Source organism: Coptis chinensis, chromosome 7, assembly GCF_015680905.1.
Source record: "Coptis chinensis isolate HL-2020 chromosome 7, ASM1568090v1, whole genome shotgun sequence".
Taxonomy (NCBI): Eukaryota; Viridiplantae; Streptophyta; class Magnoliopsida; order Ranunculales; family Ranunculaceae; genus Coptis; species Coptis chinensis.
This window is the reverse complement of record NC_141462.1, coordinates 7,757,162-7,772,553: the sequence shown is the minus strand read 5'-3', so window position 1 is coordinate 7,772,553 and position 15,392 is coordinate 7,757,162.

Below are 15,392 nucleotides of genomic sequence, written 5' to 3'. Positions count from 1 at the left end.
TCTAGTGGAATTGAAAGGGTGTAGAACAAAGGTTTGTGATCTACTATAAGATGATCGATGGTCCATTCCTTCAGTCTTACAGGAGGTGATGGAGAGTGTGAATGTGAACATTACGTCAGTATAGAAGTGTGATTCAATCTTCAATGATTATGTAGTGTGGTGTTTTGATACGAAAGGCAATTTCTCTACAAAATCAGCATATGAAGAGATCAGAGAGAAGGAACAGGTGATTCAATGGAGCAAATGTATCTAAACAGTTATATACACCCTAGGCCTGCAACTTTAGCTTGGAAGATCTTGCAAAAGGGTGTAGCAACTGACGATAGAGTGTAAAGACAATGCCCTTCGTATGACTATGCAGACATGGCATCTTGTTGTAGACTATACACCCTACACATGACATCTTGTTGTAGACTATGCAGATAATGCCCAGAGACACATGAGCACCTATTTTAGCAATGTAGTTCCTCCCAACAACTGTGGCAGTGGATCGATCTTTACAGCTTTTAATGCCACTCCGATGTTGAATCTGAATAAGGTGTTGAGAGTGAATAACCAGTGGAGCCCAAGAGTGAAGTAGTTGTGGAATGCTTGTATGGTTGCTATTCTAGTTGGTATATGGAAGCAGAAGAATCTGGTTCATTTTGAGGGAAAGAAGCTTAACATTCATAAGTGTAAGTACTACATTCACACACAGGTGAAAATTACTGGCAACTTGTCAAACACTTATAATTAGCGATCCCAATTTGAAGATAGTGTTCTTAAATTCTGGGATGTTGGATCTAAAACACGGAGAGTACCAAGTATCAAGCAATGTATTTGGATTCCTCCCGAACCAAATATATTGAAGTTGAACACAGATGGGGCTTCGCTGGGTAATCCGGGAATGGCTGGAATTGACATTTCTTACAGAGACAATATGGGAGCTTTCAAGCTTACTGTGTGGAAGAACATTGGCAATGGCACAAGCTTTTGGACAAAGTGTATGGCCATTCTTGAAGGGGTGGAGATTGCAGTATCTAGGGGATGGTTAAACCTATGGGTGGAGACAAACTCTGAGGTTACTGCATTGGCTTTTAATAGTGGAGATGTGTTGAGGAAATTGCAAGCAAGGTGAACAAATTGCATACTTGCAGTTCCGAACATAAAGATTACTTGCATTTTTAGGGAAGCCAACTTTATTGCGGATATATTGGCTAAGATTGGAACATCTCTTGCTGTTAATGAACAGGTAGTGTGGGAAGGAAAACCTGATTTGCTTCACAAATGGGAAGGATCATTCCAAACTTTCTATCGTTTTCAGTAAATGTAAACTATTTCAAATCTAGTTGGAGTAGTAGATGCTTAAAATGGCTTGACCTTAGAGTGTGTAGCATGTTGCAACTCTAAATACCCTATGTACTTTATTTTTATTTTAATACATTTAACCTTACCCAGCCAAAAAAAAAAGTGTTACTCTCATTGTCACCCTTGCATTGGCCATTATTTTTGACTTCTAAAGGTGACAAGTTGCTATTTCCCCTCACAGTTGCTTGCTTGGGAATGCTCTAATAAGTTACTTTTCTTGACTTCTTCCTTAGCGCCTTAGGCGATGGGAAGGTCTAACGAGTAGGCCCATCATATGAACCACTTTGTGGAAAGTTCGAACCGTTAGCTTCAACCAAAATAGGATTTGAATCATTGCCACTTCTTGGTACAATAGGACTCTGTTGAGAGATTTCACTAGAAAGTCACACCTCAATCTAGCTACTTTCTATCCCAAATGATTTCAACTTGGAGCTCACACTAAGGAAATCACGCACCCACCCAAAACTTTGGTAGTTATCACAACAAACTCAAACAAGCAAAGCCACTAATTTATCATCATCCATAACAAGCAAACAATAAATAAGGAAGTAAATATGCAAAGAGACACAAAGATTTAGGTGGTTCGGTAAATGTTACCTACATCCACACAAGAGCTGAGTTTCCTTGATAGTAAAGATTGGAGAGTTTACAAGAGATATCAAGAATAAAAAACAAGAGGCCTCACTAAAACCCTAGCTCAATAGAGCTCCCACAATACCCAAGAAATGAATATCTCAAAAAGTTATCTCAAAACCCTAATCTATTTCTTTTATATAGGTACACATAGAAAAAAGGTGAGAAATATGGGCTTGGGGCCGAAATATCAACAAATCATCAAAATTCCAAAAGTTTGAACTCTAAAACTTGCGGGTGAGATACCGAGCTTCATTCGCTCGACGGTTCCACAGCCCAACAATCTCCCACTTGGAACCTTCGAGATTCTACATGCACATCACATCTCAATTGTAACAACTCAATCCAAATCCAATTTACTAATGAAACACTTGGCTCATCCATCATGGTCTTCAAGCAAGAAGACCCACCGAAGTTGAACACAACTTCAACTTCTCAGTAGGCACGGTCTTGGTCAACATATCCGCCGGATTCTCACTCCCTTGGATCTTCTCAAGTGCCAAAACCTCATCCTCCAACAGAGATCGGATAAAATGATATCGGAGACCAATGTGCTTGGTCCTAGAATGAAAGGCGGAATTCTTAGCAAGATGTATAGCACTCGACCGCCACACCGTGTAACACACTTCCATTCTCTCTTGCTTCATCCCAAGCTTTTCCATCAATCCCTGTAACCAGATCATCTCTTTGCTTGCCTCTGTAACGGCCACATACTCTGCTTCTGTGGTAGACAAAGCAACAATCTTCTGTAACTGAGAAATCCAACTCACTGCAGTAGCACCTACTGTAAAGACATAACCAGTAGTGCTTCTTCTGCGATCTACTTCTCCTGCAAAATCGGCATCCACATACCCTTGCAGGTTCACAACACCCCTTCCATAACATAGGCATTTCTTTGTAGTACCTCTCAGATATCTCAATATCCACTTCACGGCTTCCCAATGTTGCTTGCCAGGATTAGACATAAATCTACTGACAACTCCCACTGCTTGGGCTATATCCGGACGCGTGCAAACCATGGCATACATAAGACTTCCAATGGCAGAGGCGTATGGTACCTTAGCCATGAAGTTTCTTTCCTCAACAGTCTTGGGAGAGTGTTCCTTGGACAACTTGAAGTGGACTGCCAAAGGTGTGCAAACTGGTTTCGCACTACCCATGTTGAACCTCTTCAATACCTTCTCAATATACTCAGCCTGAGACAACTCCAGAATACCTTTTTGCCTATTGTTTCGACCAAATATGATCAAAACACCAAGTGTTGATGAAAAAGACGAAGAACGTAGAAAAGTAATTAGAAAAATGATGGTGATCGGGGAATGATGAGATCAGACCTTGCGGTTGCCTCTACGCATCCCAAATTATCGGTGGGATCAAGTCTCAAGAACCTAGTTCAAATGAAAAATAGTTTGGTATTTATATAGGTAGAGTAGAGAGTCCTTGTAGATCAAGTATTCTTGTAGTTTGAGTCATTGTGATAGAATATAACTCTCAACCGATAATTATCTCTTTGATAAGAAATGAATTGGACATAAATCAATGTACATTAGTGGCAAGCCATGTGGCTAAGGTTCAGCCTTAGACAACCACATGAGTTAATGGGCCCGTGTACATTGATCCATGGTATTGCAAATTGGGCTTTAGCCCCGCCGATCAAAACGAATAAAGTGGAGACTCCTACCAATGGACGCTTGCCACGTAGGTGGGGGTCGAAACATCCCTCTTTGGCATGCGAACAAAGTTCATATGGCAAAGAAAAAAAATGAGCAATTATAACGGCGTCAATGCGAAAGGAAATGATAGGAAAATTGATCGTCGAAAAAAAAAAAAAAAAATTATTATCGAACTTAAAAAATGTCAAACTAGCTGCGATATGAAACGCAAATATAATTAAATAAAAGATGGCGAAAATGCATAGAAAAAAAATATGCACAGAAATAAAATTGCAAAAGAAATCGATTGCCGAAAATTGTACCGAACGCGTTACGTAATAATACGAAATTTGAATTCGACGATGCGTGCCAACAGAATAGCGATACTTGGATTATACCGTTACAAATTAAACGTAGGGGCAGTTTAGTAATAAAAAAAATAAAAGGTAGTTAAATATGAATTGGACTCAAAGTGTTCGGATGAGATAAGAATTGAGAGTCTAGATAAAGTTGGAGTTGGAGAAGAATCCCACCAAAGATGGAAAACCCGCGTAATCCTATATAAGTCTTTGGTCGCATATCCCAATCCATAAAAATTGTATTCTCATCCAACGTAATAGACGCCGCAAGAGAAGTTTTGAAGCTTGTTCCGTCTGCGCTTTGACTAGCCAGTATGTTTTCTCACCATCATAGTCAAGCTCGCTCTGCGCAAATAAGAAAAATATCGATGTTGTCACTCTTGAACTTTCCTCCCCGCTGCCTCAAGATCCATTCATATAGGTTTTCCAGTGCATGTCTTTCCCCGGCTTGAAAAACCAACTGCTCTAGAAATAGCTCTTAGTTGCACTTCTATTATGCCAGAGAAACGGCCAATGATGTTGGAGGTCGTCAGATCGATTCAATATATCCACTCTAGGAATCACATCACAGGTGTATTTTCCAAAGAAGGAGAATTTTCCTCCTCACCGCGTGCATTCAAATCTACAAACACAGCTTAAGGAAGTTCATCCTTTACTGCACTATTTAAAATCCCAATCTCAGGATTCTCAGCTGAAGTTCATATGGTTATTGCCCATTGTAATTTCTGCCGTTTTGAATTATGTGGAACCTCTGGACTGAAAAGAATGAGGAAGAAGACGCAAGTGTTTTTTTTTTTTTTTTTTTTTTCTTAAACTGTTGAAGCTCCAGAGGAGCCATTAATGGCGTCGACCTCGATTTTGTCAGTATAACAAAATCGCGTTTTGAGGGTATCGGTGGATAGGGGTTTTTACAGAGAACCAAACCGCTGGGTTCTTTTTGTGTAAAGGTGGCCGGTGGTGGCTGTAGTGGTGGCCGGATTGTTAGTGGCTGATGGAGCTAGAGAAGATGAACAGTAACAAATCGAACTTGGGCTTGGGCTTGGGTCAAGACTAAGTGGGTCGGTTGGGTTTGGGCCCGGATTCTATTTTAAGTTGTGTGGGTCGTAATTTAAATGTTTTGTTTGGGCCCAATTTAATTAAGTTTTGGGACCAGTTCTATTTTGTTTTGTTGGGCCGGTTTCTGAGCTTTCTGACCCGATTTTCGACCTAACTGACCCGATGTTATGTGCTTTTTTTCAGGTAGAAACTACCGTAATATACGGATGAAATATAATCGAGAAGAAAAAAACTTCGATGACGAACGCAGACTTGGTGAGGTGGAAAGAAGGTGACAGATATAGCGACCATCTGGAACCGCGTCGATGGTCGCTTAAGGAAATACAGAAAATACTAGGACTCGAGAAATTTGAGATGGATGAAGTGTACGAGTTTGAAACGAAAGTCGAAGAAGATGAAGTAGTAATGACTTACACACAATTAAATTGCGGGAGTGTAATTTAAGCAAAAAAATTGAGCAATTATTTAGTTATTTTGAGCTGCCGAAGAAGACGGAGAAAAGTTCGGAGAATATGACAAAGCGGTGTGTGGAAACAGATATGTTAGTATTTTATTTTTTCCAGTTAGCTTCAAATTTTGGTTAAGTCCGAAAGACTAACGAAAAATTTTGTATTTATAATCCACCAGGTTGAAACGGGCGAATTACTTAACAAAAGATATTGGCGAAAAGTTTCAACGGAAAGATCACAATGCCGTAGAAAAAAATAATAATAAAGAAGTCTGAATAAAGTTTTCACTTAGAAAGTTAACGTAATTGAATTTTTGCGCCGCGGAGAAAACAATAGTTGGACGAGCCTCGGAAAGTTTCGCTCGAAAGTTAAAACTTAATGCCTTAGAAAAATAATGAAGTTGTCAAAAAGTTCGGTCGGTAAATTTCGTGAAAGATCGTGAGAATGCCTTGAGAAAAAGTAATGAAATTTGTGACGAAATTTTCACTTTCGGAGGAAAATTTTTTTCGAGAAAGATCGGCACAATGCCATAGAAAAAGAATGACTGCGGAAAATAGTTAACCGAAAAGCGCTAAGCTATGTTGCATGGACACGGATTGCTGACAAAAGACGCCGGACGCCGGACATCGACGCAAATGACTTCGATTATATCTCAAAAAGTAGGGGCGAAACGCGTCAAAGGACGCAGAAATTAATTAATATTTATAATTTTATTTTATATAAATTAAACATTATAAACTAAATTAAATGTATCAACATTCATAAATTCAAAACTATTAAAGATAAATAACCATAAAATTAAGTTTAATATTTCCTAATCAAATTTTAAAAACATATCATAAGTCTTAACAAAACAAAAATTGAAAAAATTGAGTTTTTTAATATTATTTTGATTTATTTTTATTTTTTTTGGTCAAAATCCGTCCCGACCATGTTGACCAGCGTCAAAAGTCTTGACTGCGTCGGTTTAGTTGATCGCGTCTTGACCGTGTTGACCGCGTCCGACGCGTCCATGCAGCGTCCGAATCCGTGTCAGCGTCCGACGCCAGCGTGTCCGCTGATGGACACAGCCATTGATAGGTAAAGGTCCGTGCTTTAGAAGCGAAGCGGCGAATGCATATTTCGATAGTGGAAAATAGTTAACGAAAGCGGAAAATAAAAGAGTTGGATTGTAAAGGAAAGAATGATAGAGAATGTCGGGGTGACTATTCGAAAACCAATGGCTAAAAAAAAAGTGTCGTTCACGTGGATGAACTCAAAAATATACTTTAAAAAGCGGTGCCAATGATTATTGACAACATGAAACAGGTATGTTAGTATTTTTTTTATAAGTTATCGTAAAATTTTGGTTAAGTCCGAAAATTTATGAAAAAATTTGTATTGTTGTCGCGAGTTGAAATGGCGGAATTACGAGCAAAATATAGTTACAAAAGAGTCGACGGAGAAAAGTTTTATTGAAGAAAGATGTCAAGTAATGTCGTAAAAGAAATTAAATAATGAAGTTGTCGGAAAGTTTAACTTCGGAAAGTTGTACTTTCGAAAAGTTCGGCACAAGGCCTTAGAAAAAATAAGGAAGATGAAGAAAGGTTTTGCTTAGGGTGATCGTGCGCAATGCCGTAGAAGAAATAAAAGAAGTCGGAGAAAAATTTTTAAAGCTCGGAAAAATTGATGAAAAAATGTGTCTCGTAAATATCGCCCAATGCCTTAGAAACCGAAGGAAAGTTTCGTTGAAAAGCAAATGCCTTAGAAAAAATAATAAATCACGGAAAATAATTAACCGAAAGTGCTAAGCGAAGAGAATGCAGATTTCGAAAGAAGAAAATGAAGATTTAATTGAAGCGACCGTGAAGATAATTGACGAGACAAGTGATTAGGTAATTGTGTGAATGTAATACCATAGAGCTAAAACTTCTTTTGATGAAAAATAAATAAAAATAAAGTATGTGTTTGCTATTGAATGTTGTTGTTGTGATAGATAACATACCCATGGAAAACCCGACAATGTGGTTGATTTATATAGTTGAAATGAAATAGAACGAGATGCCCCCATGAAAAAAAGCGCTTATGCATACTTAACATTGCAAAATTAGGCTAAAGCGAGCATAAAAGCGTTCAAATTTAGGCGGACAAAGCTAAGCGTGGTAACCTCGTCCGATTTTGTCGAACAATAATAAATGAACTAAGCAAAGCGTAAAAGCGTTCAAACTTAAATTAAAGTTAAAAGTAGTAATTTAAAATTGATTTTTTCGTAGCGATAGTAATGAGTAAAGCGGCGTAAAAGTTCAATCAGACCAAATTAAATTAAACGTGGAATTTCACGATTTTATCGTAGCGATAGTAAATGCGACTAAAATTGGCGTAAAAGCGTTCAACTTTAGGACCCATTAAAATTAAACGTGGTAATTTCATCGATTTTGTCGTATTAGCGATAATAACGACTAAGCGGCGTAAAAGCGTTCAACTTAGGCCGAAAATTAAACGTGGCAATTTAGACGATGTTATCGTATAGCGATAGTAACGACTAAGCGGCGTAAAAAGCGTTCAAACTTAGACTGACAAAGCTAAACGCGGTAACTTCGTCATATTTTGTCGTAGTAATAGTAATGAACTAAGCGAGCGTAAAAGCGTTCAAACTTAGACTGACGAAATTAAACGTGGTAATTTAAATTTGGTTGTTGTAGCGATAGTAACGACTAAAAGCGGCGTAAAAGCGTTCGACTTAGACCCATCTGAAAATTAAACGCGTGGTAATTTCGCCAGATTTTGTTAAAGCGATAGTAACGACTAAAAAAAGTAAAAGCGTTCAACAGATTGACGAAATTAAACGTGGTAATTTCGCCATATTTTGTCGTAGTGATAGTAATGAACTAAACGAGCGTAAAAGCGTTCAACTTAGATCGAAAATTAAACGCGTGGTAATTTCGTCGATTTTTGTCGGCGATAGTAACGCGACTAAGGCGTAAAAGCATTCAACTTAGACCCGGCGAAATTAAACGCGTGGTAATTTAAATCCGTTATTTTTATTAGCGATAGTAACGACTAAGCGAAAAAAGCGTTCAACTTAGGATCGATGAAATTAAACGTGGTAATTTAAAAGATTTTTGTCCGGAGCGATAGTAACGACTAAGCGGCGAAAGCGTTCAACTTAGGATCGATCGAAATTAAATGTGGGAATTTCACGATTTTATCGTAGCGATAGTAACGACTAAAAGCGGCGTAAAGCGTTCAAACTTAGGCCGATGAAGCTAAACGTGGTAACCGTCGATTTTGTCGTGAAATGATAATAATGTTCGCGGTGGAAACAAAATGATACCATTAGAACCGGAAGTGAAAGAAAGACTTTATTGAGCACCAAATCTTGAAAAGTGCAAAAATAATAGCGGAAAAAGAAACTATTGAACTAGAAACGGATCGAACAAATTTTTTTGTCCGGTTTTTCGTTCAACTTGTTTATTTTGTCCGGCCCCTTAGTAAAATAATTTGTTGCGACGAGCGAGAAACGAACACCGTCGGTACTGAAAATAAACCAACAATGTCAAGGCCCCATTTCGCAAATGACCAAGGTTTATGGATTGGATGACGTCATTCCGGGGAAGTTGACCCATATCATATATCATGTGTTTGACAAGGCACATACTTCTGGACAAACGCTTAACATCCTTTGGCATGTATGGCCACCAATACCATTGGGTCATTGCTATGTGAGCGAGACTTAGCCCGGGAGTGGTGTTCACATAGTCCCCGAATGAATTTCTTCGAGGCCTAGTAAATTGTTAGCTACGCTAAACAACGAAGGATAGGATTGAGACTTGTCTTCTTGTGATAGAGTTTCTAATCATCGAATTCCCGAGCATCGTCCATTTGCATGATCGTCGTCGGTAGATACCGAGACATTATCGATTACTAAGCTTCGTTGGAATCATCTTACGACATAAGTGTTTAATCCGGTGTTGTCATAACGATGGCGACTTGATTTTCCACGGATAAATATCGCGATAGAATCGGGGATGCCTTATATCATAACGGGATCTTGTGCGATAATGATAGATGTAAAATTTCATGCAATTTGTTGAGCGAAGTCTAAATAAACGTCCATTATATCATTGAAATGCGCATATTATCATTCAAATTGGCTAACGACTAGCTTAAAATAATTAATCGTAACTTAGTTAGCCCCGGTGAAGAGTTGTCGTATACCACAAATGACGGTTTCGGACTTCGGCCATATTATTTGGCGTGTCAAATCCCCATGTAGAGACCTCTCAATTATGTCTTCATTCAGCTTCAAGATGACACAAACAAAACCGGTGGCGGACTTATTATCGCGAACTATCGGTGTAAATCTAGCAAGTAGGCGATATATCCGATAAATATTTCAAGTCATCGCCCCGGAGGTAATGACAATTAGAGATCGGCGTTTTCCTCATCGAAAGTAATCTTTGTCGACATAGGAATATCATCAATAAGAAAATCAGTCATTAATTAAACCAAAGTCTGTCTCGTTTAATTGTATGAGTGTCGGAGACAATGTTGTAAACGCTAAGGTAACTTTTTTCATTCTGCGACTTCGATCCGTAGGCGTTAAAAAAAAACTTCTTGCGTGGATATTTGACAAGTATAAACTTTGACTATTCCTTCTTTGAAATAAGCTTAAGATGTCCGACAACATGAAACAAGGCCGGTGTAATATTTTCAATACAAGAATGCCTCGAGACATATGAGGGACATTATCCATAACGGATGGCGAAAAAGAATCGTCGAGGCAATAACTTCCGTCTTTGAATAATTTGGCGATCGGTTGGAACGATAGTCGGTTAGTATGCAATCGGATGTTGAAAAGGAATAGGAGGGAGTAGTTCGATACCGCCCGGAGTTGACATGGAACCGCACATTCGATGATGATCGTCGATAAGTGCATCGAGAACTTAGGCTCGTCGAGTATTCGTCATAACTTTTTGTAGAAACGTGATCGTCGGTTTTGCATAAGAACCCCACGAGGCGGCCAATTATGTTTCGACCAAATATGATCAAAACACCAAGTGTTGATGAAAAAGACGAAGAGAGAGAAAAGTAATTAGAAAAATGATGGTGATCGGGAATGATGAGGGCAGTACCTTGCGGTTGCCTCGCATTACCCAAATTATCAGTGGGATCAAGTCTCAAGAACGTAGTTCTGAATGAAAAATAGTTTGGTATTTATATAGGTAGAGTAGAGAGTCCTTGTAGATCAAGTATTCTTGTAGTTTGAGTCATTGTGATAGAATATAACTCTCAACTGATAATTATCTCTTTGATAAGAAATGAATCTGGACATAAATCAATGTACATTAGTGGCAAGCCATGTGGCTAAGGTTCAGCCTTAGACACATGAGTTAATGGGCCTGTACATTGATCCATGGTATTGCAAATTGGGCTTTAGCCCTGTCGATTAAACGAATAAAGTGGAGACTCCTACCAATGGACGTTTGCCACGTAGGTGGGGGTCGAAACACCTATCTCTTCTGATCCTCATCCCTAGAATCTGTTTCGCTGCACCCAAGTCCTTCATAGAGAACTCACTTGCTAACTTCTCTTTCAATCTCCCAATTTCTGACATATCAGAACTCGCTACTAACATATCATCAACATATAGCAACAGGATGACGTAGCTGGAGTCGAACCTCTTGAAGTAGCAACAATGGTCAGCGTTGCACTTATAGTAGCCATTTCCTTGCATGAAGTTATCAAACTTCCTGTACCACTGCCTAGGGGCTTGTTTCAAACCATACAAGCTCTTTCTGAGCCTGCATACCATATTCTCTTTACCCTTCTTGATGAAACCCTCTGGTTGCTGCATGTAAATTTCCTCAACTAGGTCACTATGGAGGAAGGCAGTTTTAACTCCAACTGCTCAAGATACAAATCTTCCGCTGCAACAATACTCAACACTGACCGAATGGTATTCAGTTTCACCACTGGGGAGAATATCTCTGTGAAGTCAACGCCTGCTTTCTGCTGAAAACCCTTGACTACTAGCCTCGCTTTGTATCTTTGGGAACCATCATGTTCCTCTTTGACTATAAACACCCATTTGTTCTGTAGAGCCTTCTTACCCATGGGTAGTTTGGCTAACTCCCACGTGCCATTAGAGATGAGGGACTTCATCTCATCTTGCATAGCAAGCTCCCACTTGCTTGCATCACTCGCCTCCAATGCTTCATCATAGCATTGAGGCTCGCCACCATCAGTAAGTAGCAAGTAATTCACATAGGTGGAGGGTGGATATCTCGTACTCGGTACATGTGGCCTAGATGTCTTCCTTGGGGCACGAGGTGGAGATGGACTCGGTGGTGTAGTATCCTCATTATTCTCTAAGTCACTACTAATGTCATCCTCTGACTGTGGGGCTCCCACTATACCATGACTTACATCGAAGTCTTCTAACTCAACATACTATGTGCCGCTCTCTGTACCCGATTCCTTGGTTTGTGCTTCATCTCTGTCCTTGTACATCACCTTCTCATTAAACACAATATCTCTACTACGAATGATTTTTCGATTTTGATCATCCCAAAAGCGATACCCAAAATTATCACCGCCATAGCCGATGAAGGTGCACTTTAGTGACTTAGCATCAAGCTTGCTTCTAGCTTGGTCACTAATGTGAACATAGGACACACAACCAAACACCTTCAAATGGGAAATGTTCACATCCTTCCCGCTCCACACTTCCTCTGGAATCTTAAAATTCAAAGGTAATGATGGTCCTCTATTGATCGTAAGTCTGCGGGTAACACTTTCTGCCGCCTTTGCTTGGGCAAGCCTTCTAGTGTAACGATACACCTAGCTCTCTGTCGGTGTTCTATTCAACCGCCGGAACCCCATTTTGCTTTGAGGTGTCCCTGGCAAAGTCTTTTCCATCTTGATGCCATTGTCAGCACAATACTTCTTAAAACCTGAATCCTCATACTCTCCACCGTTGTCGGATCTCAGCTTCTTTACTTTCAAGCTTGTCTCATTCTCAACCATGGCCTTCTAAGTCTTGAACACTTCAAATACTTCTGACTTGTGGCTCAAGAAATAGACTCATACCTTCCTAGTATGGTCATCAATGAAAGTCACAAAATATGACTTTCCGCCAAGTGAAGAGACATTAGCTGGCCCCCAGACATCTGTATGAATCAACTCAAGCCTTCTAGCTTTCGGAGTCTGACCCATTCTCTGAAAACTCACCCGCTTCTGCTTTCCAAATACACAGTTCTCACAGAAGTCAATTTCAGTCGACTGTAACTTTGGGAGTTTACCAGAAGAGTGAAGGATTTTCATTCCTTTCTCACTCATGTGACCAAGTCTGCGGTGCCAAACATTCGGATCCTCTTTGCCATGTGCCACGGCAATCGACTCACAACCATGTGCAGTCATGTAGAGAGTACCATCTTTCTTACCATTTGCAACAACCATTGAACCCTTCGAGACCTTCCAAGTATCACCGGTGAAGACTATAACAAATCCTTCACTTGCCAATTGCCCCACAGAAATCAAATTCTTCCTCAAATCCAGAACGTGTCTGACGTCCCTTAATAACCATGACGAGCCATTCATCTTGACATGCACGTCACCCTTGCCAACAATGTCACAAGGTTGGTCATCACCGAGAAAGACCGTTCCAAGGTCACCTTCGGTGTAGTTCTCAAAGAACTCTCGATGTGAGGTAGCATGGAAAGATGCGCCGGAATCAAGTACCCAAGACTCCTTCTTGTGCTCCATCGAACATATCAAAGCATCATCTACTATCTCAACAACATTAGCTTCTTGATTCTTTTTCTTGTTCTTATTAATGTTGTTGTTGTTTCTTGGTGCCGGGCAATTGTTACTATAGTAGCCATGCTTACCACAATTGTAACATACAACTTCACTTATGTCTCGAGGATTGTGTTCAACTGTAAAGTCCTGAATTATTATTAAGGGTATTTCTGTAAATTTCATATCAACTCTAGGGCCCTTCTGTAAATTGGTCGTCGGGTTTATTTTTCACCCATAATGTAACTTACTAAAACTTAACTCGACTCATAAGTCACGTTAGGTAGTTTAACTATAGGCGGAAATTTGGCAAAAATGTCGGTTAAATGGCTTTTCAGCGTCGAAGTCGCACGAAGTTAACGACTTACACGCATGAGTGGGTTATTGTTATAGCCTGCGGAGAGATAGAATATAGAAGATTAAATTTAGCGGGATGAGCCGGAAAAATAATTACGACGCCGACGGCGTCAAGCGAGTGGTGGTTAAAGATATTAGGACCTTAAGTCCAATTGGAATCGATCGGGCTTGGGCCCAAAAATATCGGCCGAAATCGCGAAATTGAAAAAAATCAAAAATCGGGCAAAAACCAAAATCGCGAAAACAGAAAATCGCACTTCCTCTTCTTCCCCAATTCGCACTTTCAAAACCTAGGAGAGAGAAATTCGAATTCATCAAATTCCATCACTCCAAACCAACAATTCTTCACACTCAAACCTTAGAAACCTTAAACCCAAATGAGAGAATTCGAAATCTCTTGAAAATTGAGCATCTCGAAGCCAAATCGCCGCTGCCGGGTGAGTGAATGCGTCTCCAATCGATTCCACCCAAAAATTTAAACACCCAATCACTAACAACCCTTAATCAAGCGTGGGGATTCGAAAAAATATTAGAATTGGCGTCGTATTTTCGCGAAAGGTAAGTTAAATTCGTTTCAAACTAATGTTTAGATTCGAATTCAATAGCTTGAGGTTGTATTTGATGAGAGATATTGAATGGGGTTGTATAATTCGACAGTAGCTATTTGGAGAGGAATGGCTTAACGAAATCAAATTGAAATTATTGGATTGCGTCGTATCGCCGCTGCCGCCGCTGCCGGGTGAGTTTAATTTGCTTCAATCGATAGTTTAAACTCATTGCAATGGAATTGATGTGTTACTGAAAATATTGAACGGTGGTGTGGTGTTTCGGCAGTAGCTCGGTTTGGAGAAGGAGAGCTGCGATTTTGGTGGAGCAGCAAGCTAGGAGTGATTTTGTGGCTGACTTGGTAAGAATTTGATTATTCAATCCAATTTCGAAAGCAATTCATGTTGATTTATAACCATTTTAAGACTTGAATGAGTAATGAGTGAGGGATAAAGAACACCCGATATTATTGTTAGAGTTAATATGAATCGGCGGCTGGATTGGTTGTAGTTGAAATTTGGGACCGGGAAAGTAGGATGGAATAGGATTGGCGTCGATATGAGGGGGCTGAATGGCCTAAATAGCCCGTAGAGACCGTCAGAGTGATGATGCGAGAGAATGGCCCGTAGCTCGATAATCGGTAGTTAGATGGAAAGTTATCCAAACCCCATTCTTAACGCGTCGAGAATTCTTCTCGACTTACACTAGATAAGAATTCCTCGTTGTTCGATCAATTCTAATAATCGACGATTTGTATATGCTATTATAGGAATGAATTCGAAAGTGGATTGGGTTAAAAGCGGATTGATTCGATTAAGTGGTGGGAGGAGAACGAGCTTGCTAAGGTAGGAACCTACATACCAATATATATAGTCCTTATTTTCATGCATGATTTGAGTTGTTTAAAATGTTAATAAATAGTTTGCGTATCAACCATGCATGTATATATGATATTCATGTTTTTGCATTGTAGTTTTCCTCGATATGAATTAAGTATATAGATAGCTTTCGCGTGAAATGGTTTTCTGTAAAATCGGGGTAGCGAGGGATTGTTTTCTTTGTTAAAAGTGAAAAACTGGTTTTGGGGAAAGGTTCGCGTCTCTTGTCTCAGTAAGGAGACAGAGATGGATTTTGTAATGCGGGGGAAGGATTTCCCGGTTGTTTGGAATTAGGTGCGAGGTTCTTGATTTTTCCCGGAATGGTTGTGTTATTTA